This window comes from Mauremys mutica, chromosome 6 (assembly GCF_020497125.1).
Source record: "Mauremys mutica isolate MM-2020 ecotype Southern chromosome 6, ASM2049712v1, whole genome shotgun sequence".
In the NCBI taxonomy this organism is placed as follows: Eukaryota; Metazoa; Chordata; order Testudines; family Geoemydidae; genus Mauremys; species Mauremys mutica.
The window spans coordinates 104,382,914-104,385,666 of NC_059077.1; the positions used below are offsets into that span (position 1 = coordinate 104,382,914).

Genomic DNA, 2,753 nt, shown 5'->3' on the forward strand with positions numbered 1-2,753 from the left:
TTTCCTAGAAGTAAATTCTAAAAAAAATATTAGTTCTAACCTCCAGTTAGTTGACTTGTTAATGTAAACCCAGATCATCATCCTAGAGCAGCATTCCCCTTGAACATGCTAATAGCTGTTATCTCATAGCAGGGACACAGTTGTCCTTCATCTCTAGAATCACTCAGCCCCACTTCCTGCCAGTCTCCTAAGAGATTAGGAGTACTTGTGGCACCTTAGAGACTAACAAATTTATTTGAGCATAAGCTTTCGTGGGCTACAGCCCACTTCATCGGATGCATAGAATGAAACATATAAGAAGAGTGTGTGTGTGTATGTTTCATATATATATACACACACACACACACACACACACACACACACACACACACACACACACAGAGAAGATGCCATACCTAAGAGATTTTCCTATGCCTGTGATCACACTTTCCCTATCCATAGGCTTCCCTACTAGGACAAATTAGTTCCCTATACTATATCCTGTTATACCCTGTTTCCCTGACTCCACCTAGCAATTAGGAGACATATCCATGGTCCTGCACCACAGCAGAGCAGGATCTTGACCAGCTTGTGCCCCATGATGTGCTCAGCAGTACGTCTGGCCTGGCCAAAATGCATCAGTACTGTCGAAGAAGTGGCTTGCTTTCTGTCATCACACTGTTCAAGAGGACACATCTGTTAGGACTTATTTAAGGAAATTTTGTCCTTATCGTTAATCTTCATCTGTCTAGCCAAATTCCTTAATTTAAAATGTATTCAATTCTCATAAAATGAAAAATAGGCAGAGACCCTGTCCAGGGGTTAAAAGTCATACAGAAACCACTGGTAGCTGATGAGATCCCAAAAGACCTTTGTGGGGTAGGGTGTGGGCAGAAAATTGTTTAAATATGTTTGAAAGGAGAAAGGAAATGTACAATAATTTCTGATATAGTAAAATATTTGTATTGACATTGGATTGAATAATCTATTTTTATTTTTGCTGGACCCAGTTTAATAAATCAGTTTTCTCTCTCTCTCTCTCTCTCTCTCTCACACACACACACATATTAGTGACTATAAAGTGTAAAAGCAGTATATAAGGCAAAATATTTTATTATTTATTACAGCATTTTTATTGTATAAATAATATACATAGCAATGATAATGTGACTTAAATCCTTGATTCAGAAAAGTAGTTAAGGATGTGATTACTTACCTGGAAGAGGGAATATCATGAAAACAGAAGTGGTTTTCCCAGGCTGATGCTCATCCATTGTACCACAGGTATACTTTTAGCCTGCAATTTTCTGAAATATGGGGGAAACCACTACATAAGTTGTGGTTGGGTCATGGGATTGCATTTCAATGTCCCCTAGCTTTGTACAGAGAGGGAATGGGATACAGAACTGTACTTGGAGTCAGGCTTTGGCCAGGGCTTGCTGAGTGACCTTGAATAAGTCACGTCATAGCTCTGTACCTCATTTTACCTCTCTGTAAGATACCTCTCTGTAAAATGCTTTGAGGTCTACCGATGAAAAGAGCTATATAAGAACTAAATAAGATATCAGTAAAAGCTAAGCATGTGCTTGAATACTTTGCTTATTTGTTAGAACTTCAGTATAGGGAAAGTGCTTTCGTAAGCATAGAGCCAAATCAAACCAGCACACAGTTACATATGTGTTTAATATAACTCACTTGACTTCAGTGGGACTTTCAATGGGATTACTAAGGTGTATAAAGTTACTCAGATAATTTGCAGAACAAGCACATGTATAAATGTTTGCAAGATTTGTGCATGACTTTGTGCAGGATTTGGTAAGTACATTGGAAATGCTTTGTGATGCTAAAGTGGAAACCATTAAAAATGCCACCAACCTGGATCAATGGGTGGGAAACTTGACTGGAGCTCAGTGATTGGGACAGCCTCTGAAGAAAAGGATGGGGAAACAAATGATGGGGACACATTAGAGAGGCACCTCCTCTTGCAGAGGCTCTATTCACCCATTGGTAAGCAGAAGGAAGAAGGGAGCTGATTGGCCCCACATTCTCCCTTTGCATTAATTTAAATCTTAGCTCAGGTACATGGGAGCTATTACCTGCACTGTATTAGCAATCACCATCCCAACTGCATAACTCTAATATCAGATCTGAGGCTTCTGATATCTGATGCTGTGGGTCTGACCAAGCGCCTGTTTTAGGGAGCGGGAAGGATCCTTTTTCTTCTTGTTGGGGCCAAACTGACAGAGGCCTATTTTTTCCCATCTTCCTCACAGCATCTCAAAGGCACAATTAGGTTAGGTGGAGGTGGGACTGGGTAATTAGTGGTAGTACTTAGTAGGAATATTAGTTCATTGCAACTTGCAGACTGTTTCCAGTGTGGTTAAAAGGCAAAAAGGGGTAGGTCCCAGAAGTAAAAGACCTGGGATTTTGCTGGTGGATCTTGTGCCTACGGGATGGCAGGAGACCTCTTGGCCTTCACAGGTGAAGCCTTTTGTCCTTTTTCCTAGTAGACAGGGGATTTGTGGACAGTGAGGGGAGCAACCACTACCTCTCAATGTTTTTGCACTTAAAGTTCTGTAGGCTGTGCAATCAGGGGAGGAGTGGTATGGCCTGACCACTTTTAAGCCATGGCCCTATACTAAATCAGTATAGCTGATTTTTAGTGAGTGGCATTGTGAGCCAGCTCATGGGAAGTCTTTTCTTGTATAGTGGAGCACAGGGGAGTCTGCCAAGAACTCAATTTCTGTCATCACCAGCACATGCACTCTGTGGGT

At 41.1% G+C, this 2,753-nt stretch overlaps 1 non-coding gene across 1 annotated transcript; it reads left to right on the forward strand.

Moving 5' to 3' along the window:
• Window positions 1-1,187: 1,187 nt before the first annotated feature.
• On the forward strand, window positions 1,188-1,351 carry LOC123373467. Its single transcript, XR_006580748.1, has one exon. It is a non-coding gene; the product is annotated as a U1 spliceosomal RNA (small nuclear RNA).
• The last annotated feature ends 1,402 nt before the right edge of the window (window positions 1,352-2,753 follow it).